This window comes from Engraulis encrasicolus, unplaced genomic scaffold, assembly GCF_034702125.1.
Source record: "Engraulis encrasicolus isolate BLACKSEA-1 unplaced genomic scaffold, IST_EnEncr_1.0 scaffold_60_np1212, whole genome shotgun sequence".
NCBI classification, from domain to species: domain Eukaryota; kingdom Metazoa; phylum Chordata; class Actinopteri; order Clupeiformes; family Engraulidae; genus Engraulis; species Engraulis encrasicolus.
Window position 1 is genome coordinate 134865 of NW_026945928.1, and position 27672 is coordinate 162536.

Sequence of the window (27672 nt, forward strand, 5' to 3'; positions counted from 1 at the left end):
AGGCTTATGTCACACCGCAATGCGCTTTACGATCATTAAAAGGAATGAGGCAAAACTCCATTCTATTTTTTTGCTATGTTGTTAATAAAAATATCCTCTTACAGACACAACAAAAAACAAGTTCACAGCTGGTGTCATACTTTGGAGGTATTGCTCTAAAAAATGGTGGGGTTTTTTTCATGACGCCACTTTGGATGGATTTGAGGGATGCATGCCACACTGCATTGAGATTTGAAAAGGCATTATACAAATAAAGGGGCAAAACACCATCCCAATTTTTAGATATGTTGTTAATAAGAATATCCTCTTCGAGAAACAACAAACAGCAAGTTCACAACCGCTGTCATATATTGGAAATATTGCTCCAAACAATGGTGTTTTGTTTCCTTCCCTTGATGCTGACTTCCTGGAACTATTTTGGAACTATGCCATTGGCTCCATGAGCCGCCATCTTTGTGTGAAAATGGAACACAAAAATCAAGGGGATTGGCCACCTTCTTAGGATGGAATTGAGGGTTAAGTCAGATATACTGAAATACTGAGCTGAACAAGTATAAAATCACCTATTTGGTATCAGAGATTTTAGGTTTTAGTGTACACTGACTTGGCTATTCATTTTAGGTGTAGTAAACCCAATTTTTTTCTAAGGTAACAGGGCTCCTAAGGTACACCTGCATGTCACACAGGAATGAGTTTTTAAAATTCATTATAAAAATAATGGGGCAAAACACCATCCCAAATTTTAGATATGTTATAAATAATAATATTATCTTTCAGAGACACCAAACAGCAAGTTCACAACTGGTGTCATAGATTGGGAATATTGCTCCAAATAATGGTATAAATTAGTTTTTGCCCATTTTTGGACCTCTGCATCTCAACAACCATTGGACCCTTATATCAAATATGATGTGATGTGAAAGTCATGGCACATATCTGAACCTTGAATGTTGAAATTTGAGGTTTTTATGGACATCTGAAAACCCTTGCAATTTTAATTTCAAAGAAAAGTAGAGGGCCAGTATTAAGGTGTAATTTGACATACAGTGCTGCAAATTGTAATGTATGCTTATCAGGTCTATGACTCTTAGCCCTGAAAAAATAATGGACCTACCACAAATAGTTTTGGAGATAATTAAGTCTGAATATGGTCACTCAGGCAGTGACGCCAAATCAGGGGGAGGGGGTGTCCTTATTTACAGATTTTTTGTGCCAAAAGTATGCACAGCTGAAATCTGCAATGGTGGATATGTTATATTGGATGTTGAAGCCATCACATATATTTTTTTCAAGCAAATCCGAGGGGGTCGAGTGGGGACCATTTGCTGATTCCAGCTGGAATGACCCATAGTCCTTTAGTCCTTCTGCTATAGGAGAATTCATAAATTGACTAGTTGATCAATCTCACCTGCTTTCTGGGTCATCTCCTCTCGCAGATCGCCTTCTAGTTCTGTTAAATAAACATTTGGTTTATAACTATAAAACATGCTTTCATGACTGTAAATTTTACTAAAGGAACAGACAGCTTTAAATGGAGTTGCTGATCAAGCTCACTTTCTTTCTGGGTCCTCTCCTCTTGCAGATCGCCTTCTAGTTCTGTTAAATAAACATTTGGTTTATAACTAGTCTACAGTATTAGAACATGCTTTCATGACTGTACATTTTACTAATTGTACAGGCAGCTTTAAATGGAGTTGATGATCAATCTCACCTGCTTTCTGGGTCTTCTCCTCATTTAGAAGTCCTGTTAAAACAACAAAAATTCGGCCCATTTGTGGCGTATAGGCTACAGTATTAGGGCTTCCGCACACCGGCTCCGACAAAGTACTGAGCACTGCTTCGCAAAAAAATGATTCCATTGTTTTCAAGAGAACCCTGCACACTGGCGCCGATGTCCGCGGACATTCGCAGATGTCGGACAGCGATTAGAGACAGGTTCTATTTTGTCGGTGCCGCCCATTGACTATCAATGCTACGTTCATGTGAAATTGGGTTTGGGGTTCCGAATTATGTCGGAAGCGAAAGTGCTCCGCAGTGCTGTCGGAGCCAATGTGCGGCCGGCCTTACCGCAAGTGCTTACTGTTGGAATTTTCATTAAATGAAGTAATAAATGGGTTGAGTCAGCTCACTCTCTTTCTCCTCCTTCTCCTTTTCCAGTTCTGTTAGAAACAAACAAACAAACAAAAAAAAATGTTTTATGACTTTTCCTCATGTCAAGCCCTCATACTCGGAGCTGTAGAATGAAAATGGTGCCAACACGCAATCCTTTTCCAACATTTTAATAAACAAACAGGCCGCTTTAAATGGACTTGTTGATCAATCTCACCTGCTTTCTGGATCCTCTCCGTTTCTAAAAGTTCTGATAACACAACAAAACGCTCGATTCATTTATAATGTTTTATCCATGTATACAGTATTAGAGTAAGTGCTTACTGTTACTATTGGAATTTCAGTAGATGGATTTGTCTCTATTATTGACTCATCTCACCCTCTTTCTCCTCTTTCTCCTTCTTCTCCTGGTCCCTTTCTGTTAAAAACAAACAATAATATATGACTTTCACGTCTTCAATATATGACTTTCACACACACACACACACACACACACACACACACACACACACACACACACACACACACACACACACACACACACACACACACACACACACACACACACACACACACATAGAGTTACATTCATACAATGGAAAACCCATCAGTGTATCATGTTTATGTTTATTCTGTACCTCTTTTAGCTCTCTCTTTTTCTTGTCCTGTAGGAAAAGATGTCAGATTTCTTATCATTCATTGACATTTAAGCCATATTGGAGAACAAAGGCCAGTCTTCTATCCTAATTATCATACTATGATGTGCACTAGAATTTGTTTACATGTTGCATTTCAAGGGTCAAGGCATAAAGGCTGCCAAGGTAGACCACAACAGAAAGACAGAGAGACAACTCAACGACCCCCTGCAGGTGTGGCAGAGCATACAGTCCCTCACCAACTACAAGGTGCTGTGACACCTGGGGAGCCTGGGGAAGGATCAAAGGAACTCTGAAATTCAGGGAAAATATTAGCACGCGTGGCAAATCTGTTTAAAAACAAATGGGCCTACCTGCGCGTTGCAAGTATTAGTGTTCATCAGGGCTTAATTTCTGCCTGCATGCCTAGAAGTGTGCATAATTGCTATGATAGCAAAGTAGTTTTGATTGGTACAATATTTACGCTTTACCTTGCACTGTGTTTACCTCGAAGAGAAGCTTTAAATCTCTGCATAATGATAATAAAGGCTTCGTGTCTTTTGTTTTATGGTTTATGTATATTGATTATTTTTGGTACATTACCTTCCCGGCGCGCTGCAAAGTGGAGGAGAGCATTTCACCATTATTAGTTAACAACAGTCACTGAAGTCAAATGACTCAAAACATTTGATAAAAACTATGAATTTTCCAGTAGTAATACTCAGCAGACAATCGATTTACCTTAGCATTCATTTTTAGCCAACATTGTCATTTCCTACGTGTATGGGAAATTATATACTACCCTCTATACAAAACTATCACGACGCAACTTGGGGCAACTCTGCTCTGCTTTGCTTCAATTATACTATTCATGGGTTCTTGTTTCTTGTGTCCATTATCAATACACCAGAAGGGGGAGGGTTATTAGCACTAATCTGAATCTGAATCTGAAAACTATATGGGGAAGGCTTGCTGAACAAAACATAACATAAAAAAGTTGTAGCCTACATCAGCATAAAGATGATGAAATATTGCAAACCGCTGTTAATGTTTTCAAATAGAAGAGCACAAAGCGGGACACAGGTTAAGATGGGCAGATTTTTAATTATATCCCCGAAACGTGGAGCTTTGGGTATGTCATGGCCGCCGCCACGTTAGGTCTTAACGATAACTTTTGAACGGATAGTTGGATTTGTCCCAGACTTGGTGTGTTAATGCTCTAGGGTAGGATCATAAACTGATTAGAATTTTGAGGCCATCACTTTCAAGATGGCTGAATTCAAGATGGCCGAATTTTTGTTTGGCCCATAGCTTCTGACCGGGTGGATGGATTTGTTCCAGATTCGGTGTGCTAATGCTCTAGGGCAGGTCCATCAACTGAGAAGATGTTGGAGGCCAAAACTTTTAAGATGGCTGAATTCAAGATGGCCGCATTTTTGTTTGGTCCATAACCTGTTACCATTTTGTTGTTGACTAAACCTAAAAGTACCTCAACATTTCTTTATTTATGGGTTTTGGTTGGACACAAATACAAAACCTTCATTTGGCCTAAAAGGTTACAGCTAAGAATAGAGTTTGGTCAAGGCAGTTTGACATTGATCTCACATGAAAAATCCATAAGCAGAGAAATATCGGCAATTTGATGAGCAGAGAAACGTCCACCTTTGCATTTTGTAATGGACGGACAAATGTCTGGGCAGAGCATTGTCTGACACTCAAAGGTCATAAATGTCAGTTATTGCCATGACAACCATACATACCTTTTCTGTAAATGACAACAATGATGGGGACCAGAATCAGGATTATCACAGCACAAATGACACCACCAATCACGGCACCTATTAACACAACACAATATTATGGTGGTTATTTTCTCACATGTTGTTCATGCATTTCCTATGTCTGGGTCTGTGTATTTGGGTCTGTCTGGGTCTGTGCCTCAATTAACTTTTCAATTAACTTATTAATTAAAATGCTGCGGTTGATAATGATCTCCCTGCGGTGCGCATCTATTTGTCAGTTTGACGCAAGCCGTACCAACGCATTCAATTAATTTTCAATGAAATGCGGCAGATCGTCGTTACCGGACTCGCAAAGCATGTTGGGATTCCGGCACGGCGAGCGTGGGTCCGGTGGCACATCAAAAAGTTGAGCTCTCCCGAAAGTTATGCAAATTAGCAGCGGCTGACGGACTGCGTTACCCAATGACTGTTGAGCACATGAAGATGTCCCATGATTCCTGTGGTCATCACGAAGGTCGTAAAAGTAGATTTTTGACGTCAATCAAGCTTTTGGATGTACAAAATATAGACTACAAGCATTTATGTTGCACGTGCTTATGATGCCTGGGTTCAAATGATTATGTTCGATTTCGAAAATAAGCATAACAACACGAGGTGAAGCTGTGTGTGAAAAAACACATGTGCAGAGGTCGGTAAGAGTATACTGAACTGTAGCATAGGTTGGTTTGGTTTGCTACATCGATAGAAACGGCTAGAAATGTAGATCGATATACTTCCTGTATATAACTTCCAGGCCACACGAGCTGTAGTAGCAGTGCGTCGACACTGGGGTATCCAATACGTCGAGCTGCGATAACGTACCGCTACAGTGGATCCTGGGCCTTACTGTATTGTCCACTGCGCACTGTATGGTCCATTAAATACCCACAAACTGATCTGCCATTAGTGTCGTCTCTACCGGAGCTTGCGTTCTGACTAAGATATTGCATTAACCAAATTCAACAGTTAATGCCTGTGGAATCCCGTCCACTTGGCTGCATTTGAAGCTCACACACCAAAAGTCTTTTAACCAAAAATAAAAATGACATCATATTACCTGTGAATTGTGTGTTAATGTGTAAGTACCTTTGTGTGACGTATAGACGTATGGTACGATCCTGCCCTCTCTCTTCTCCTGATCAGACAGACCCACAGAACAGGTGAGTGACTCAGACTCAGATGGAGAACGCAGCAACCAGGAAGACACTCGCACCAAACCCTGATCATCTGAGACACAGACACAAGGAGTAAACATCTGCACTTGCACTTGATTCTGCATCAGTGTGCTGTGTGCTCATCATGTTGTTACCTGTGCTGTAGACCGTGTGGTGAAGTGTGATGCTCTCTCCTCCTCCACCTGTCCAGGATACTGTAGGCTGCGGAGACCATCCTTCTGACACACAGGAAACGTTCACTTTGTCGTTTACAACGCTGGATATGGAAAGGACTGGAACATCGCCCACAACTGAAAAGAAATAAATGTCAAAACAAATTTTAAGGAATTAGTCAAACGTAGACTCAAGGCTAAAAGATTTTTTTTTTTTTTTTTTTTTTTTACTTTATACAGCAGTAATTTCAGCTGTCCTAATGTAGCAAGACTGTTCATTTCATTGTATTTATAATAGATTAGATCAAACATAAAATATTGTATTGCTTAATACTTAACCTTTGACATGCAGTGTCACGTTGCTTTCTTCATACCACAGTCGAGTCCTCACGTAGCACACATACACCCCTCTGTCTGCCAAAGTGAGCTTCTCCAGCCTCATGGACACGTCCCCCTGGTCCAGCGGGCCTACCAGAAACACTCTACCCTTGTACAGGGCATCAGATGGGTCCTGCTGCATCTGTTTGTTCTGATAAGATAGCAGCGGCTCGTCTGGTTTATTTGGACGATACCAACGGATTATAAATGGCACCACACTGAATGGTGGAGAGACTGAACAGGGCAGTGTGATGGAGGATCCCAATGGAGCGGAGATCGGACCCTCAGGGACAGTTAGAGTATACGTCTCGGGAACTGGAAGAATCATTGAGGATAGAGAATAGGCCAGTGAATCTAACGTTTGACCCGGGACAAATTGCAATAGTAATCATTCCAAGTTTTTTGTAATCCCTAGGTAGGCCTAAATAACGTATTAAAAATCTAGAGATTTATGAAGTGGAACATACTTTTCCTCAAGGTCAAAGTTGGAGATTTCCCATTCATTTTCCCATTACTTGGGGAATAGGCTAAAATTTTAAACAATGAGATATCAATTTGACACTTGCACAGTAATTTACTCAAGCAAATACAAATACTTTTTGTATTGCAAGATGTCTGAAATATGATGATTAAATATGCAAATGAGATCATATACTTAAATATGTGATAAATTATGCAACAACAAGCAAAACATAAAACAAATTGCAAAAGTAATGATTTACACTTTTTATTGTTACTTAATCCACCCTACATCACATATTTTGCCATTCAGTGGGTAAAATCGGATACTTTTGACCTTGGGGAAAGTATGTTCCACTGAATTGATGAAAGTGGATTTTTAGTATGTGATGCATAGGGGTTGAAGGATTAATGTAATGTATAAACCATTACTATTGCAATTTGTTTTATGCTGGGTCTGTTACCACAGATTTTATCACATATTTCAGTACATGTGACCTCATTTGCTTATTTCAGAAAACTTGCATTACAAAAATTGTTTGCCTGAATGTGAGTTACTATCTGTGAAAGTTTCAAATGAAAATGCCATAGTTTAAAATTTTACCCTATTCACCTTTTATTTCCTATATTCTCTATGGAAAAATTAATGGCAAATCACCAGCTTTGACCTTGGAAAAAAAGTATGTTCCAATAAATATATATTGGTAGATTTTCTGAATATGTAATGCAGTGGGGTTTATGGATCACTTCAAGTTAGGAACCATTACTATTGCAATTCGTCCCATGTTTTGGTGGCCCTTTTTAGAGCTAGATTGACTGGCCTAGAAGGGAAATGTACTGTTAACAGTGTGCGGAATGTATTGGTGTGTTTCATTATTCTATATCAGTGTTTCTCAAACATTTTCGGATTGAGGACCACTTTCCCCCCCCTTCAAACATGTTCAGGGACCATCTGTCAACTGCATTGACAGTTGACGGGTGCTAATTTGACACTGCTCATTTCGATGCAGATCACTTGCTTTTTGTTCACATTACTACAACCCTGTCTTATTGTGGTGAAGCTATGTTTAGCTGTGTAATAATGTTGAAAGTATAGCTTCCTGCTAGCTTATCTTGGAAAAGTACAAAATCCCCTCATGGACCACCTGAGCTCTGTCGCGGACCACACTTTGAGAATCACTGTTCTATAGCCTAGGACTGGTGGTAGAAAGTGTCATGTCATATTGTGCTATTTTACCAAAGATCACCTGTGAGAACCAGCAGTATCAGAACCAGTCGGTATCTAGCATTAGAACCTTCTTTATGCTAGTATATTTAGTATATTTAGTATTTGGACATTGCCAGATGCCTAGACCAGTGGTTCTTAACTGGAATAATCTTGAGACCCACAGTTTTCCATGACCATTAAGTTGTTTTCTTGTTATGCTGTTAATGTCGGAAACTGTTAAATTTATTTTAATCTGACATAGAACATGTCGCATTTTATCAATTACTGTATGTTGTTTTCATTTTGGAACTGGCAAAAAGGGAAAATTAATACATTTACCTATATATATAATTAGGCTATATATGATTATATTATTGTTTATTTTTTTGGAAAAATAATTTGATACTGTTCAACAATAGCAGGCTATTAAAACTGTATTAATTGAGCTCACTCTTATATTCAATGATAAACCCAATCCACTCATAGCGCATCAAGCCAAAGCCATTCATACATTTGAATGCTTCTCTGACATTGACTGCTCTCTTTGCTATTTGTGATGAATCTGCTGACCGTTGATTGAAGACGCGTTTACTTTAGTGATGTGCAGATGCGACATGAAAACAGAAATTCCTCAGCTTAAGGCAGGGTGTCAAAAAGGAAAGCTCTGTAGCCTATTATCATGCAAAATGTCCTAGACCACCCTAATTAGCCTTTCCACTCCTTCCACTTCCAGTGCTCAAAATATTAAACTCTAGATTCTGCTAACATCAGAGCAAAATTGATAGTCCCCTGGATAACCAAGGAAACTCCTTCAATCGCCAAAAAGAAATCCAGTTGCTTATAACCCCCTTTGAATAACATTACCTAATTGAATATTTAGTTATTTTCAACAAGCTTTTACTCTGCCCTTTGTACAGATATTGCTACTTTTTTGACAAACATGGTAAAAAAAAAAAAGCCTGCAACAGGCTTTACATCAGCGTATTTAATATACGAGACCACAGGGTAGGGACCACTCACCTGGGCCACCATCAGCAGCTGAGGCCAGCACAGTCAGCAGCGCCCAGAGGAGAAGCATCACTGGAAATGACAAGTACAGAGGAGAAGCATCACTGGAAATGACAAGTGGGATTACAGAGGAGAAGCATCACTGGAAATGACAAGTGGGATTACAGAGGAGAAGCATCACTGGAAATGACAAGTGGGATTACAGAAGAGAAGCATCACTGGAAATGACAAGTGGGATTACAGAGGAGAAGCATCACTGGAAATGACAAGTGGGATTACAGAGGAGAAGGATCACTGGAAATGACAAGTGGGATTACAGAGGAGAAGCATCACTGGAAACTAGATTGAATTTTCACAGAAAATGCCAGAACCGGGCTTGTGTTTGGGGCCAAAACTGAGCAGTTATATATTTCATATCTATACATAGATCAGTGCCTTGCTTAGGCTTAAAACCAAACAACAATTGTGAAAACAAAGCTAAAAATATTTGGGGAAAATCCATCCATCCGGTCAGAAGTTATGGGCCAAAGAACAATAGAGGCGTCTTGAATTCAGCTATCTTGAAAGTGTTGGAGCTCTACGTTTCGGGGATATACTAAATAACAAATATACATTCCCTGGATGCGTAGAGCATTCCACAATGATCTGGGACGAGATTCAGAAGGCAAAGAGGGAGAAGACTGACCTGCACGTCATCTGGCTTGACCTTGCCAACGCGTATGGATCAGTCCCGCAAGACCCTGGTAGCAGAGTATTTCAACAGCCTGCAGATGTGTGTCTCCATACAAGACTTCACTACTGGGTGGCAACGGCTTGAAGTCCGAATCGCAATGGGATGTGCGATTTCTCCGATACTATTTGTAGCAGCATTTGAGATTGTTCTCATCGGTGCAAGACAAATAGTCGGAGGGATCAAACTGCCAAACGATCAGAGGCTTCCCCCACTAAGGAGCTACATGGACGACGTCACCTCCTTCCTGCAAACAGCAGCATGTACAGCAAGACTGCTGAAGAGGATGGACGAGCTGATGTCATGTCATGGGCGCGAATGAAGAGCAAGCCCTCTAAGTCTCGCAGCCAGTCACTTAGGAAAGGAGTCAGGAATGACTGCACCACCTTTCTTGTCGGAGGGGAGAAGATACCACTTCTTGCTGAGCAACCCATCAGAAGCCTGGGGAGGCAGTACACAGCGGAACTATCTGATAAACAGATGGAGAAGACCGTCATAAAACAGCTATGTGACGGCCTGGCAAGGATCGACCAAAGCCAACTCCCTGGGAAGTACAAGGTTTGGTGCTACCAGTTTACAATCTACCAGAGGGTAATGTGGCCTCTGAAAATGCGCGAGATCCCCTCATCAACCGTGATTAACATGGATGGGAAAGCAAACTCATTTATACGAAAGTGGTTGGGGTTGCCACGTTGCCTATCTGAAGCTGGCCTCTTCGGAAGAAATACACTGCAACTACCACTGAAGTCACTACAGTTGGGCTACATGCAAGAGAAAGCCAGGTCGGTCCTTGAGCTTCGAGAGTCCACAGACGAGTCAGTCAGGAAGGCTAACGCCAGGGTCCTGACTGGCCGCAGGTGGAACGCCCAGACCGAGGTCGACCAAGCTTTAAGCCGGCTGTAGCACAAGGAAATCATGGGCAGAGTGCAGGTAGGTAGAGCAGGCCTAGGATGGGGAGATGCACCAAGATTCTGGTCCAAGGCCCACCGCAAGGAAAGGAAGGAAATGGTAGTGGCGGAGGTGACGAGGATGGAGGAAGACCGCTACAAGATCAAGGCTGTGTCTCAGGGATGGCAGGGAAGCTGGACAACCTGGGAGGGAATCTCAAACAGGAACATCAGTTGGTCAGACGTGTGGAAGATCCCACAGGCAAGACTCAGCTTCCTTATACGCTCAACCTATGACACGCTCCCCTGTCCTCGGAACCTCCACCAGTGGTTTGGAAATGAGGAATGTTGCGCACTCTGCAATGCTCCCAATGCAAGCATCCAGCATATCTTGTCAGGCTGCAATATCGCGCTATCACAAGGCCGCTAAAGATGGCGCCACGACCAAGTCTTGAGAAAGCTAGCCGAAGTACTGGAGGAGCGCAGACAGGATAGCAGAATACCATCGCCGACAGAGGACCCCACCACCTTTGTCGCGGAAGGAGGGATCAGAAGCATCAGGCAAAGAGAAACATCAAGGCCCTTCAGTCCCGGCCAGGATTGGAACATGAAGGTCGACTTGGACAGGAAGCTTCTGTTTCCCACAGAGATTACCACCACATCTCTCCGCCCAGACATAGTGGCGTGGTCCACAAAGGCAAGAGCGGTGGCCCTCATTGAACTCACCGTGCCAAGTGAGGAAGGGATCGAGGCTGCCTTCGAGCGGAAAAAGGCCAAGTACTCTGAGCTGGCTGCTGAGTGCCGAGAGGCGGGTTGGAAGACTACCATCTACCCAGTGGAGGTTGGATGCAGAGGCTTTATGGGGTTGTCGACTCTACGCCTCCTAAAGGACGTGGGAGTCACCGGAAGGAAGCTTAAGAAGGCAACAAAAGAACTGGCAGAGGAGGCAGAGAAAGGGAGCTTTTGGCTCTGGCTCCGGAGGAAGGACAGAAACCGAGGGAAGAACACCTACGTAACTCCCAGACAGCAGCTGCAGGGAACAGCAAGCCTATCTCCCAACTGGCCTGCGCATTCGGCACTTCACTCAACACTGTTGCCGCCCCAGCAACCAACGCACCCGAGCACAGCTGATCGGAAGGGGTTAAATCCAGCAGCCAACGAACACCAAACAGCTCAACTGCCTCACAAACAACTCGTCAGTAAGCATTCAGCGCATTCGGCACCTTTCACTCAGCACTGTTGCCGCCCCAGCAACCAACACACCCGAGCACAGCTGCTAGGAAGGGATTAAAGCCAGCAGCCAACGAACACCAAACAGCTCAACTGCCTTATTTTCCTTTTTTAAAAAATTTTATTTTATTATTTTTTATGCTTATCAAATGTATGAAACATATGTATTGTTGGTGCGAGCTGTACTCCAGAAGCAGATGGGCAGTGAGACTGGCCACTCACTGTTGGCCCACTAGCAGGAGTTGGCGGTGTTGTGGCCGAAACACCGCAGAGAAGGCTGGACACCACCTGACAACATCTGCTTCTGGCGTAAGGCTACAGCTACTTGCAAAGGTGGTTGAGGAAGGCACCTCCTGTGTATGCATGAGGAATGTGTATTCCCTATGTTTGTCTAGTAATTTATTCAATAAAGATAAAATCTTATTTTCTCTCGCTGACCCATGGGCACCGGAGGAGGTGCGACAGGCAGCAATGCCCAGCAGGTGTTAACAGCTACCTGTACAATCCTAGAATGGTAGTTCAACAGCTCGTTAAGAATAGAATGTTGAGAGAAAGTGACAGTTGAGATGGAACCCTGTATTTGCAGCACCTGTTCTGATTGACTGTATGGCAGTTAGTATTGTGCTCTAAGGCGGAGGGCAGAATTCTAGTTTTTAGATCACTGTTGTTAAAAAACTAAAAAGAATTGGCACATGTCCTGCTCACAGATTGGAGTCATACGCGTGATCTTTCTAACAGTCCTTGAATGAAGTTTATAGGTTAAACGGTTCAGTCACAAATGGTCCTCTTTTGGAAGATGTGCTGACCTCTTCAGAAAGGCACTTCAAGAGTCAATAGGAAAAGCCATTGGGCCCCCCCTACTAAGGGATTACAATTATTACTACTATTATTATACTACTATTAAATTAATCATAATCATTATTATTAAGCGGGCTTGCAGAGCAAGTAATAATAGTAACCCCTAAGTACAGTTTATTATAGTAGACTATTGGGCATTATCCTGAATCATAAAGCAAAACTACAGTACATGTTCCTTTTTAACTCATTTTATCATGAGATTTGATTTTTTTCATTCGATATTAGGCCTTTGGACATGTCTATCTTAATCCTCAGAGGTGCGAAACCTAGGTGTCAGGGCCGTCGCTAGACATAAGCAGAGTACGCAAAGGGCATCAGCCACATTGCCCCCAAAATTGGGGCCTTTTAAATTGAGATTGACTAAAAAAGTCATTAAAAATATTGAATTACATTGCAAAACATTACAAAACATAGTTAAATTATTATTATTATTAATTACTAAGGGGGGCCTTGTGACCAGTTATGCCAAAACCTTAACAAATCCAAAACCAAAACCGTGTCATTCTTGACCCTTGCCCTCTCATTCACATCGACAACATCACCAAATCTGCCTTTGTCCAGCTCAAGACTATCTCCAGACTCCGGCCCTCACTCTCTGACTCTGTGACCGAAGCGCTCATTCATGCATTTATCACTTCCCGTCTGGACTACTGTAATGGGGTACTGTATGGCCTCCCAACAAAGCCTTCCACCATTTACAGTATGTTCAGAACTCAGCTGCCAGGATTATATCTCGAACAAAGTGGTGGCAACACATCACTCCCACACTCAGACAGCTTCACTGGCTCCCAGTGAAGTCCCGTATTGATTACAAAATTCTTCTCTTGACATAGGCCTACTGTATAAATCACTTCACTCTCTTGCTCCTCAGTAGAGATGGGATTTATGGCTCTTTTTCGGGATCCGGATCTTAGTGGCTCGTTCCTTTCAAAGAGCCGTTCAAAAAACTGGCTCTTTTGGCTCTTTTTAAAATTATTTATTCAGTGTTAATATTTTGACTCCACCTCTAGGTAATTTTGTCCAAACAACAACTGATTATTCTCCTGCTTCTAAAGACCGTTTTTGCCTCTCTTTGAGGCAAACAATTGTGTTTTTTCCCAAATTTAATTACTCTGGTCGAGGTCACATGCTTAAAATGAATGAGAAATGAACGAAATAACGGTCAAGTGGCTCCCCCAGCTGTGATCCGGTTCCCATCGTTCACTTCAGGGAGCCGTTCAAAAGAACCGGCTCGTTCATGAACGACACACCTCTACTACCCAGTACCTCTCTGAACTCCTCCAACCCCACTCTCAGTCCAGGTTGCTGAGGTCTTATGGAAAGGACCATCTTACCATCCCCGGAGCCAGACTTTGTACTGTTGGTGACAGAGCTTTCTGTGTTGCTAGCCCCACCCTACAAACTCTACTGAACAGTGTAGAGCCAAGGTCGACCTAAGGTTAAACGCCAAGAAAATTGAGGTCATCACCTACAACATTCCACCAGAATATCAACCTCTGACTACAGCAGGAAGCACTGAGCTGAAAGACGTCAGTGACTTCAAATACCTGAGCTCATGGGTGAACTCAACTGAGTGAGAAATCTTAAAGTGAGAAAGACATTTGCATGGAGGGCCTTGAACGGCATGGCCAGTGTATGGAACTCCAATCTCCCCCGTCAAATCAAGCTTAGCTTCTTCTCCACGACAGTAGAGTCTGTTCTCTGTATGAGAAAAAGAGAGAAAGAGAGAGAGAGAGCTCCCGACCTCAGTCTCCCAACATATGCCAGTCCCCCACACTGGCTATGTTGGGAAGGGTATTTAACTCTAAAGTGTTATTGTAGATAAGCTTTAGTGAGGCTTAACTATCCCCAACCTGTCAGCAAAGCAATATTTCTGACGCTTTACTTTTATTTTGCCAACAACAGACAAACAATCAGGGAAATGCCGACATTGTTTCCAGACCAAAACCACCCCTAACAATTACCTGTCACAAGGCGTTGCAGAAGACAAGTTAATACGCAAAGTTGAAGTGCACACACGATAGACACACACGAGGTTCACATAGGCATGCTATCCAATGCAGTTGCATAATGCCTGCCATGTTGCAAAGATAGTAATAAATAAAACATTGTGAGGGGCAGGCAGGCTATGGCATTGGAATGATTATTCAAGCAGCAGCAAGAGCAGTATGTAGGCTATTCCATACAGACACACTTCTTTCACAATTTTATGACTGGTTTGAAGTGCCGCATACATTGGTAGGCCTACTTACCTGTAGTTTTGTTGTATGGAGAGAGACTAGATTCGCCTAAACAAAAAACAAACCATACATTTAAACAATGGCCTCTTTTACATGAAACATTTAATTCAGAATCAACTCACTTTAATTCTGAATAACGCTTAATTCTGCTTTGAAAACATCCTGTAAACACTTCACAATTCGAAATTAAATGAAAGATCAAAGTAAACTTAATGGAACTATTTAATTCTTAAAGATTAATTCTGAATTAAAAACGTCATGTAGGCTACATGTAGCCAATGTCAGATGAGCAAACCAAAGTGATTCTGTGCTATAAAGGCGTCCTCCTCTGACCTCAGCTATATGCTCATACTTTATTGATACAATTCATACAAACACACAGCTCCATGTACTTGATATGAGACAGGTTTGGCAAAGTTTTAAGGTAGCCTATGCCAGATAGGCCGACCTCAAAGGTAAAGGACTGGTGTTCTGCTTGCTCACAACAGATTATCTACAATTATAAAGACCTGAATGTATCATGTAATTGTAAAATAGTAAATACATGTACTTACATGTTGGAAGCTGAGGTGTAGCGCTGTGGCGTGGCGCCGCTCTGTATGAACTCTATAATAGTGAATGTAATAAATGACTATTTAGTTTCAGTTTAAATCTGTGTGGAGACTCAGGCCATCCCTTAAGGACTGCAACAAGGTACTTTGTCACTACAACAGTCACATTCTTGGGTAATCATTACACACGTGGCAGGACCAGCTCCACATACTGTATACACCATCAGGGTCAGATAAAGAAGACCAAGTAGTCTAACGTGCTTTGAAGTAACATTTCCAACAGAGTGAGCAGCACTTCAGAATTGCTCTAATTGACCTTTGCCACAGCAGACAGCATAAGTTAGGAGAAGCAAGCCCCTACCACTCTGTATGTATGAGCAGCAAGCCCCTTTTTAGGGGATAAGCAGGCCTGTATCACTCTGTATTTTTGGGATAAGCAAGCCCCTACCAGTCTGAATTCATAACTGAAGCAAGTCTTTACCACTCTATATTTAGGGGATAAGCAGGCCTGTATCACTCTGCATTCGTGAGTGGAGGAAGCCCCTACCACTCTGCATTCGTGAGTGGAGCAAGCCTTTGTCACTCTGTATTTATGAGAGAAGTGCTTCCAAACAGAAGTACCGATTTATCCACCACTAGGATACTGTTCGCCGTGTTTTGGCAGCAGGGAGTGTTGCAGAGCTGTGTACACAGCAAAAACTGGAATGTTGAAATTTCAGGGTTAAACATGTCAGAGTTGATTTCAACTCTCAAAATGTCATTTTAACACATTCTGATTAAAATGGTGTTCAGTGTTGGAGTTATTTAACAGAGTTATTCAAACCCAAGCAAATCAACTCTGTAGAGATGTGAAGTGCGTTGTTGAGTTTCGGCAGCAGAGTGGTGCTGCTGGCGATACGGATGAAGGAGGCAGACGACTTCTCTCCAGTTAGGAAATTTATTATTTCAAATCAATAAAGCATGACAGCGAACTCATTGTTGAGTTGAGCGCGAACAGACTGAATGGAATATGACAATCACACATTATATAAATGTCCATCTACGGGTAGTCCTTGGTGACAAAAATACATTGGATGAACATTCACGCATTAATCATCTTGCGTTCTCTTGCGCCCTCTTGTGTCGCTAGAACAACATAGCAATACTATTTACAGATGTATAACCTGAGGACATATGAAAAATAGGCTTACATTTTAACACCCCCACTTGTACTCAGGTTGGTAACATAAAAACATCAAACAAAATTGAACAAATGTGTACCCTTGGCTTACACATATCAATCGCCAAAAAGAGGACCTGCAAACTTTCCCAGTTTGAACTTGCTTACAGGTTTCGTCATCACATCAGCGACCATCTCATCAGTGGAACAATACATCAGATTCACCTTACCCTCATTTACAGTAGACCTAATAAAGTGATACTTTATGTCTATGTGTTTACAACGCTTTCTGTTTACAGGGTTTCTGGCAAGAGCAATCGTTCCCTGATTGTCTTCATGTATTACCGTTTGTGTGTAATTGTAACCATCCATTTCTCCCAGTAATTGTTCTAGGTAAAGACATTCCTGAACAGTAGAAGCAAGTGCCATATACTCTGCTTCGCATGTGGAAAGTGCAACAGTAGGTTGCTTCTTCGTCTTCCATGAAACAAGTGCACTGTTTTCACTAAGACTAACACAGTATCCTGTGGTACTGCGGCGATCACTGGCATCAGCCGCCCAGTCTGCATCACTGTAGGCTTTTATACCAAGATTCTCAGTGCTTCTCCTAAAGGTTAAACCTTTGTTTGCTGTACCTTTAAGGTATCGCAGGACATGCTTCACAGTGACCCATTGCTCCTCTGTAGGCTCAGCTAAGTACTGTGACAGCCTGCTCACCACAAAACTCAGATCAGGCCTAGTGCAGGTCGTCAGGTATATCAGACTGCCCACGGCCTCTCTGTACATCCTGATGTCTGTCATTTTCACTGCATCATTACTGTATTCGAGCTTTTGCTCACAAGGAGTATCTCTCACTCTGCATTCTGACATGTTAAAACGCTGTAGTATTTTGTTTGTGTACTTCTCTTGTGACATTTTGATGCAATCATCAGAAAAATCAAAATCAATTCCAAGAAAATGTTTGAGTTGCCCCAAATCTTTCATTTTGAATTGCTCTGCAAGCATCCCTTTCACCTTTTTCAATTTTCTTTCGTCACTTGCAGCGATGATCAAGTCATCCACCCACACAATTATGATCACTTTCCCTTCTTGTGACTCTTGGGAATAAACACAGTGGTCAGCTTGGTTTTGTGTGAAACCATTTTCAGTTAAACAATCATGTAAAACCCTGTTCCAGTTTCTGCCGGACTGTTTGAGACCATAAAGCGATTTCTCGAGCTTATAGACTACACCTTCTTTTTCTGCATAACCCTCTGGTGGATTAATGTAGATTTCGTAGTCGATGGGTGCGTGTAAGAACGCGGTTTTCACGTCCATCTGATGGACCAGTAAATTTTCCTGTACTGCCTTCTGTAGCACAATTCTAACACTGGTTAGATCAGCTGTAGGTGAAAACGTTTCCCCATAGTCAACTCCCATTTTCTGGCTGTAGCCCTTCGCAACAAATCGAGCCTTGTATTGGTCGTTCCCATCTACACCAGACTTGATTGCGTAAACCCACCTACCCCCCACTGCTTTCTTGCCCACGGGAAGTGTTGTTGGTGTAAAGGTTTTGTTCTCATTAAGAGACTGGATTTCCTCATCCATTGCTTTTCTCCATTGTTTTGAGCTGTCGGACTGCATAGCTTCACCATAAGTTTGTGGAATGCCACACACTGCTCTGCAGCAGTAGTCTACTGTGACATTCATCCCGTCACTATCACTGTCTTCTGTTACGAAGTCGCCTAGGTAATTTGGTGCCCTCCTCGCTCTAGTTGGATACCGCCTACTCTCAGGATCGACGCGTGTAACACTCTCAGTTTCATCAGTAGACTTATTTGCTGCCCTTGGACTATCGCGGTGTGGACTTTTACTGGGTTCATTTGGCTCTGGAGCCTTTTCTGCACTCCTGTTGACCCCCTGCGTCCCACTAGTCCTGACTATGTGCCCCACACTATCATCATTTAGATCTGGCTCATCTGTCTGTGTGTGTTTTTCTGCAACCGTTTTGCTCACAAATTTTACCAGCCTGTGTTTTTGCACTTTGTTTGTATTTGGGAGATACACCAAATACGCTGGGCTATTTTTGTCGTACCCCACAAAACGCCCCTGATCACACCTGGAGTCAAGCTTCCCTTTTTCCTGCTTGTAAGTGTAGCAAACAGACCCGAATCGTTGCATTCTGGACACATTGGGCTTTTTGTTTGTCAACATCTCGTAAGGAGTCAGCCCTGTGCGCTTGTTCAAGCATCTGTTGCGTACCATTGCTGCTGTTTGTACGGCATAGTGCCACAGGTGTTTTGGTAACTCACTTTCAATCAGCATGCACCTGCCCATCTCGAAAAGAGTACGCCACCCTCGTTCTGCTGTTCCATTTTGGTGCGGTGAGTACGGAGCTGAAGTCTCATGCCTTATTTTGCTTTTCCTCAGCAGCGCCTGGAAATCACCACCTGTGAACTCAGCTGCATTGTCAGATCGCATACACTTCACCTTCCCATAAGGGGATACATCGGCAAGGAATTTCTCAGTTGCCTGCACTGCGTCACTCTTTTTCTTTAGAAAGTAAACAAACACTGCATTGGAGTAGTCATCAGTAAAAGACTGTGCATATTTGTACCCTTCTAGTGACTCAGTGGCTATTGGACCTGCAAGGTCAGTGTGTACCATTTCTAAAGGAGCCTTTGCTCTGGCATCTGGGTTCCTATTTCTAGTTTGTGTAAACTTCCCCTGAATACACACTTCACACTCTTGCTCAGGCCTACTCATCTTGCCTTTGATCTGCATACCATCAACAACATCATGTAACCTAAGCACATCATCATAGTTACAGTGGCCTAGTATCTCATGCCATGCTTGGATGTCGTGGGTTGCATTACACTTGTCATCATTAGACTCAACCTCAGTGTGCAGGTAGTACAGCCTGCCATACACATGAATGTCAAACCTGGTACCGCATCTGGTTATCAGGGCATCATCGCCCTCTTTGAAGATGACTGTGGACCCAGTCGTGGTTGCTGCCTTCACCGAGAAAATGTTCTGCGGGTACGACGGTACATACAGAGCGTCTCTCAGTTTCGCATTGCACCGCCGTCCACTGCTGTCGATGAGGGTAACCACTGCCGTGCCTCGCCGCTGCGCGACGCCGCTGCATCTGGTCCCATCAGCCAACTCGACGCTGTGTGTCTCCGGCCTGAAGGTGCTGTCGAAACTCGTGAACCAGGCGATGTCGTTGATGACGTGGGATGTGGCCCCGGTGTCCACCATCAGGCCCCGCTCCTGGATGGTGCGCGCCGGCTCCCGCTGGTCACTGGCCCGTCCGTCGGTGTCCACCATCAGGCCCCTCTCCTGGATGGTGCGCGCCGACTGCCGCTGGTGGTCGCTGGCCCGTCCGTCCGCCATCGTGAACGCGAAGTCCCCCGTTACCTCAGCATTCTCCGACACTTTGCTTACGCCGTCTCTTCGGTCTCTGTCTTTGTCTTTTCGTCTGCATGTCGCGTCCCTGTGTGTGTCACTTTTGCAAACACTACACCACGTCTTCTGTCTGCACGCCCTCGCTCGATGCCCTTTGGTCCCGCACTTGAAACACACCATCTCGCTGTCGTCTCGCTGTCGGTCTATGCGCGCTGCTAGCCTTGGGAGGTCGCCGTCCGGTTCTCCCCTGGGTCTTCATCACGCTGTCGTCGTTCGACCCGGTTGCTCTGATGTTCTCGGTTTCCTCGAAACTCCGCAATTTGGTTTTGAACTCGGCAAACGTGATGTTATCGTAAGTGTGCGCCACATGAATTGCGAATGGCTTGAAGCTCTCTGGCAATCCCTTCAGCGCCATAGCCACTAGCAGACCGTCGCCCAACGTTTCTCCCGCGCTTCTGAGGGCAGTAATGGCGGTCTCTGCTCTAATTATATAGTCCATTACACTTTCGTCGTTGGACTTTTGAAGTGATGTCAGAGTAGTGTACAGACTAATTATACGTGGCTTTCCACTCCCAGCATAATAGTCTCTCAAAATCTTTAACGCTTTTCTGCCGTCATCTTTCCCATCTCGCATTACTAGACACAGACTTTTGTCATCTAGCAGTTGGATCAACTCGGCATACGCGTCCTCATTTTTCTTAGGGTCTGCTGCTTTTTCAGCTTGAGTTACTGGCGCTTTTAACACAGTGTCCTTCAACCCTAACAAATGCAAGTGTCCCAACAATTTTGTCTCCCAAACCTCGTATTTAGACTCGTCGCCGTCGAATAACAGTCGATGTAGCCTGCTGCTACTTGCCCTTCGTTGCTCCGCCATGCTAGCTTGCCCCTCTCCTCAGGTTAGCAGCCTCCTCAGCACGCGACCGTTGCAACTGTCTTCGGCTTTCGTCGACTAACTTCTCCCTCAAACGTCTCCTGGGCCCATAACCTGTTGAGTTTCGGCAGCAGAGTGGTGCTGCTGGCGATACGGATGAAGGAGGCAGACGACTTCTCTCCAGTTAGGAAATTTATTATTTCACAAATCAATAAGGCATGACTGCCAACTCATTGTTGGGTTGAGCGCGAACAGACTGAATGGAATATGACAATCACACATTATATAAATGTCCATCTACGGGTAGTCCTTGGTGACAAAAATACATTGGATGAACATTCACGCATTAATCATCTTGCGTTCTCTTGCGCCCTCTTGTGTCGCTAGAACAACATGCGTCTCAGCCGAGTTAACTTAAGTTATCTTGTCAACGATATTTGAATTTCGAATTTTACCGGTCGCCATTGCCAGAAGAACGGCTATCAGTAGGCTACCAACGTCCAGAAGAGAGGACACCGGATGGCTTATGAAAGCATTGTTTCGGTAAGTGCAGGGCTCTACGCTTAGCTTTTTCATTAGGAGCACCTGTGCCTCTAAGTGAAAACATTTAGGGGCACAGATAAAAATTTAGGAGCACAGTGAGTTTTTGTGACGCAGCTTCATTATTAACACACAGATACAGAGAATGTACTCTTTCCACACACAAATACACTTTCTAGAGGGGTAGGCCTTCAATTAAAATCACCTCTGGCCACTACATATTTATATCTATATTCACATTCATTTCTATACGCAGCTGGTGTTTCAATTCAGGCCTACACAGCAGGATCTGGCAGGGGTGCTGGGATGAAATTGGTCAGGGGGGCAGATTTTTTACAAGAGACAGAGACCAGAGAGGCAATTAGCCTACACTTCTGTCCTGAAAATACAATGACTCACATATGGGTCTGCTATGTAGCCTATGAGGCTATGATTAGCCTAACCATGGGTTACTTTTTTTTTTTTTAATTGCATTTGGTACAACAGTAATATCAACTCAGTAATCTGAACATTACCCTTTGAAAATATAACATTGTTCTATATTATTTGCACTTTAGAAATGAAACAAAAAGGAGTGGATGATAACAAAACACATTTGCTAAATAACACTTATATTGAATTAAATTAAATTATAACACAATATTGAAGGCTTGCATATCAAAAACGTGCCCTACACCCCGAGACTGCTATTGTGTCCAACAAAATACTGACTTCACATGACATGACGTGATGTGATGATGATGATGATGACAGTTGAGCAAGTGAGCACACAGAGAGAGCCTGCTATGTGTCCTCCTTTGCAACGTCTCAGAAGGAGTAACATAAACAGTACAAGCCACGTACTTACAAGATAAGTACTATGTAGCCTACAAATGGAAGCTATTTCTTCTCATAAAGTTAACAGGTTGAGCGTTTGATAGCATTTATGCTAAGCGGAGAATTAGCAATTCTAGCGTCGAAGTTTCTCTCCAGCTCTTCTCAGTGGAAGCGCTCGATACTCCCGACGCCTATCTTATTTCAAAACTCCCGACTGTTTTCTCTCTGCCTGTCTCTCTGTGCGCGGCGCGCACGCGGTCTTTTGCGCCTTCTCTCGTTCTCACGTTCCTGCGTTTCTCTATGGGGTGTATTTATTTTAGGAGCAAAATGCGATTGAAAGGGTTGAAATATCTACTCGCACACGTGCGCCCTTTCTATTATTTCGTTCGCACAATCATTTATTTTAGGGGCACATGCGAGCAAAATGCTCGCACTGTAGAGCCCTGGGTAAGTGTGCGCCTTTTATGTAGGCCTATATAAACTTTCCATAAATTGCTTTTCACTGTGTAAATGTGCGTCAGCCGTGAGTTCCTGTTTGTGGAAAGCAAGGCACATTTCAAGTAATAGCAGGAGGAAACGGTATTAACTAGTCTTTTAAGGGGAGCAAATGAACTGCAGCGGTTTGCTGTCCTGTGGTGGATTTGGGAATATAGATGCTTGCTTTAATGAATTTTACAAAGGTAGGCTACATTGTAAAGTACTTCGTCCAGGTTCTGTCAACGGTGTTTAGTTAGCTACTGTAAGTCATTCTGGGATTCACTTGGTTGCTATTTCGCTCATAACGGATGGTTGGCTGTTGGGCGGATGCTTTTTAGGTAGGCCTAATAGATTGGGCTAAGTGTGTCCACTTCACAGGCGATACCTAATGCAGGACGCTAAACTGACACAAATCTGATAAATTAGCTGACTATGTCTAGCCACATTTTCGTTTTGGGGGGCGCGCAAGCTGTCTTCGGTTACCACAAGTGTCATGTTATATGGACTGCGACTTGTGTCTTTCACAAGTCCGAACTCTGATAAAGACAGAGGGAGAGCTCGCGCATAATATTACTCTGGTATGTTCGGTGTGGCAAGTCGCATCATGTGCTTGGTCAGCTTGCTTGCAAGAAAATGTTGTCGCGAGCGACAATGGTTTATTGTTTGTGTCAACGGACGTTTCTTATCTCGGCTCGTATACAGTGCTGCTTTGCTTGCTTGGTTAGCGTCTTCCTCATCTACTACATAACTGTTTGATTATGCGGATGAAGGCTGCGTGGAAAACGGTTTATTCACCTGTCGTTGTGTTCCAAAATCATAAGGCTTTAATGCGGAGGGTTATAGTTAGCCAATTTCTCTCTTTCACGAGCAGAGATTTGTTGCTTTGTTGACACTACAGGGAAGTTTACTGGTTTAAAGAAAGTTGTGGCTAGAGCATAGGCAATAAGGCAACAGCTACTAGGGCCTATAAGTAGGCCTATGCATGATAGCTGATATCAGCCGCAAATCGTGCGTGTGTAGTAGTTCCAGAGACCGTTTAGTTCTAGTGTGACTGTGTGATATTGTACTCTGTAGTATGTGCAGCATTTCCGAAGACTGGTTGGTTTATATTTTTATTAATGTAAATGAAATATGTAAAGTTGTTGTGTGCACTACAGTAGTGAGACAAAAGCCTTTCATACATTTAGTTAAGGTTGCCTGTATGTTTTGAATGTGTGTCTGGAAAGCCCTGTAACGTTTTGTCTTTAAAAAAAAAAATCTCTTCTGCTCTGGATGAGATGGATGTCTTTCCTCTGACCTGTTACCAAGACAGCTGGATGTGTAGGAAGCTGGAACTAAGTCACTGAAGAAGTAAACCTATGAAAACCGATTTGGATTGTCTGAGAGATGTAATTGACTGAGTTCAGGACAAATGTGTCAACTATATTGTAGGCCTATTACTTAAACAATAAAATCACAATAACTGTTTATTTTTTGGCTGTAGGACACAAGTAAAAGGAGAAGAATGCTGCTCAGCTGGGTCGGTGAAGCTCTTGGATATCATCAGCATCTATGAAGTAAGTTTTTTATATCAATGCACAACACAACAGCAGGCGTTAATGCACACACACACACGCGCACACACACACACACACACACACACACACACACACACACACACACACACACACACACACACACACACACACACACACACACACACACACACACACACACACACAATGAGAGCTGGCCTGATATTGTTCTTTGATTCTGTGAATATGCATGGAATGCCTACTGTCTGGTGTCACTTCAGACAATTTTGCAACGATTTACTGTATGTTCTGTCTTTTTGTCTGCCAAATTCTCAAACTTGTTGTCATTCTTTTTGTCTTCCTCTTAGGGCACCGGTAGGCACAGAGTCATTCCGGTAGGCACGGAGTCGTTCCTCGATGGACGTGATGACCTGGCACCAAAACCGCTTAATGTGTATGACGCTGTCTGCATCGAGGGAAGAACCCAGTACTGAAATGTGAGTGTATAATCCAGTTATTGTAACCATGGGTGCCAGTTGTACTATATATTTCACAGTAAAATCCCAGTAAAATCCCAATTACTATTACAATACTCAAATCCCCACTAGTTTCAACATCCAATTATATTGTTCTCACTACCACTGGCTTGTCAGGACCCAACAATGCAGTTCAGGATGAATGTATGTCAACTGTATTGTAGGCCTTAAACACTTAGGGGTTTCTTTTGCCTTAAGACATGTAAAAGTTTTTATCTTTTACCTGACATGTTTCGACGGTGTTACTTCCGTCTTCATCAGAGGGAAACCCCTAAGTGTTTAAGTTAAACAGTTAGACATAATGAACTTAATACATATGTATTGTAGGCCTATTACTTTAACAATAAAATCACAATAACTGCTTATTTTTGGCTGTAGGACACAAGTAAAAGGAGAAGAATGCTGCTCAGCTGGGTCGGCGGTCACACTACTTATTCAAGAAGCTCTTGGATATCATTGGCATGTATGAAGTAAGTTTTTTATATCAATGCACAACAGCAGGCGTTAATGCACACACACACACACACACACACACACACACACACACACACACACACACACACACACACACACACACAATGAGAGCTGGCCTGATATTGTTCTTTGATTCTGTGAATGTGTATGGAATGCCTACTGTCTGGTGTCAATTCAGACAATTTTGCAACGGTTTACTGTATGTTCTGTCTATTTGTCTGCCAAACTCTCAAACTTGTTGTCTTTCTTTTTGTCTTCCTCTTTGGGCACCGGTAGGCACAGAGTCATTCCGGTAGGCACGGAGTCGTTCCACGATGGACGTGATGACCTGGCACCAAAACCGCTTAATGTGTATGAAGCTGTCTGCATCGAGGGAAGAACCCAGCACTGAAGTGTGAGTGTATGATCCAGTTATTGTAAACATGGGTGCCAGTTGTACTATATATTTCACAGTAAAATCCCAATTACTATTACTTATAGTTATTCATTCTTTTTCTGCTGTAGGACACAAATGAAAGAAGAGGACTTCTGCTCTGCTGGGTCTGCGACACTACTTATCTGAGGAGTCCTCAAACATCAGGATGTAGGAAGTAAGATCTTTTTTGTCATGCAGCCCAACAGCCCATGCGTGCACGCGCGCGCGCGCACACACACAGACACACGTACAAAACATGCGCATGCACACTCCACTCTACACCACACACAGATAAACACACACAACCTTAAAGTGGTAGTTCGCTATTTTAGACATTAAGCCCTGTTTGTGTGACTTCTGGGGTGAAGTAGAGATGTTCTCATCACAATTTTGACATTTGGTGCTGAACGGAGCATTTGGGTATCCAAGACTGCAGCCCCCCCACCTTTACATTGACTCCAATAGAGCACTCAAGCAATCGATTATAAAATGGCATTAAACTTTTGTTTGAGAAGACATGGAACTCACCGTGTGGTCAGTGGTAGACAGCGATAAATTGACCCGAAAATTGCAGCGAAATATGCCTTCTAACTGTTGTTTAGCATTTGGCGGACCTATTTTTCCCCAGACGCCGTTGAATAGCAGTAGACATCCAGCCAGTAGGTAGCGATAGTGTGTTGTTTATGTAGACATCAAGGAGCGAGGTAGAACGGTTATGTTTGAGCGGGACTCGCTACAAAAACTACAGCTTGCATACAAACCATAGATAGTAACGTAAACAAACGCACCCCCATTTCCGGTCGTGCGGAGTAATACTAGTCAAACCAATACAACGGACAATAATGAATATATCTTCTCTGGAAGCGTATTTCGCGGTGATTTTCGAGCCAACGTATCGCTGCCCACCTCTGACCACTCGGTGAGTTTCATGTCTCTGCAAACGAAAGTTTAATGCCATTTTATGATCGATTGCTTGAGTGCTTCATTGGAGTCAATGTAAAGGTGGGGGGGCTGCAGTCTTGAATACCCAAATGCTCAAAATTGTGATGAGAACATCTCTACTTCACCCCAGAAGTCACACAAACAGGGCTTAATGTCTAAAATAGCGAACTACCACTTTAAAGGAAAATCCCTACTAGTTTCAACATCTAATGACTGTTCAGCTATCCACAGCTCCAATTCCATCGTGAAATTTGCGGATGACACAGTGGTGGTAGGACTCATCTCCAACAACGATGAAACAGCCTACCTAAATGAGGTTGAGATGTTGTCATCCTGGTGTGCAGAGAACAGTTTAGAGCTCAACGTCACCAAAACCAAAGAACTTGTGGTGGACTACAGAAGAGGAAAAGATCAGAAGAACTATGCTCAACTGGAAATCTCTAGTACCCCTGTGGAAAGAGTGAGCTGTTTCAAGTATCTAGGCGTCAACATTTCTGAAGATCTGTCTTGGTCACCTCACATCACCACCGTAGTGAAAAAGGCCAGGCAGCGTCTGTACCACCTCAGGAGGCTAAGGAAGTTCAGAATTCCATCAGACATGCAGAAGTCCTTCTATTCTGCCACAATTGAGTCAGTAATTACAGGAAGCATTACAACATGGTATGGCAACAGCACAGCTCAGGACAAGATAGCCCTGCACCGAGTAGTGCATGCTGCAGAAAAAATCACTGGCGCCATCCTTCCAGGGCTGCAAGATGTATATGCAAGAAGGACAAAGACACGAGCACAAAGGATTATGAAAGACACATTCCATCCTAGTCACTCCATGTTTGAAAGGCTGCCCTCAGGGAAACGACTACGTTCCATAAGATGTAGAACAGAGAGACTGCGTAAGAGTTTTTTTCCTCAAGCCATCCGCTTTTTGAATTAAGACAATAACTATTTTTAAATTATTTTTTATTTTAATTTATTTTATTTTATTATTTTATTTTTTTACCATCCAACACAGCACAGAGCAGTTGCAATCCCCATTTCACTGCCAATTGTGCTTGCACAAGGAAGCACGTGACAAATAAAAATCTTGAATCTTGAATCTTGAATCTTGAATCTAATTATATTGTTCTCACTACTACTGGCT

The 27672-nt window shown here is 43.0% G+C and overlaps 1 long non-coding RNA gene across 1 annotated transcript; it reads left to right on the forward strand.

Annotated features, from left to right (window-relative positions):
* The first annotated feature begins 21267 nt into the window (after positions 1-21267).
* Positions 21268-25782, forward strand: LOC134444589 (uncharacterized). The gene is made up of 6 exons (XR_010034040.1): positions 21268-21363; positions 24137-24209; positions 24536-24664; positions 25082-25166; positions 25454-25571; positions 25682-25782. It is a non-coding gene; the product is annotated as an uncharacterized LOC134444589 (long non-coding RNA).
* Positions 25783-27672: the final 1890 nt, after the last annotated feature.